Source organism: Arachis ipaensis, chromosome B01, assembly GCF_000816755.2.
Source record: "Arachis ipaensis cultivar K30076 chromosome B01, Araip1.1, whole genome shotgun sequence".
In the NCBI taxonomy this organism is placed as follows: domain Eukaryota; kingdom Viridiplantae; phylum Streptophyta; class Magnoliopsida; order Fabales; family Fabaceae; genus Arachis; species Arachis ipaensis.
Window position 1 is genome coordinate 92,288,210 of NC_029785.2, and position 378 is coordinate 92,288,587.

Consider the following 378-nt stretch of genomic DNA (forward strand, 5'->3'; position numbering starts at 1 on the left):
ACTAATTTCTATCATTTTTTGTTTGTAATTAATGATCAATTTGGATGTTTCACATAAAGGAAATTGTTAGGGAATTGAGAATGGGAGACATAGGCACATTGTTGATATTATTATTGGATGCAAGGTCATAGTCATTCTTTCTTTCTTTCTCTTTGTCTTTTGCATCCATTCATTCCTTCTCCATCATATCCACTCAATGCTCTCGATTGCCTTCCCCGGCCCTCTCCCACTCTATTACTACATACTATCACCTTTTTTCCCACTTATTAAATTATCATCATCTTTCACACTACTCTCTCTATCTCTCTCTTCCAGTTAGGGTTTCACTCCTCAACAAATCTGAGAGAGGCTTATACCATTATTTTCTGTTTTTGTCAC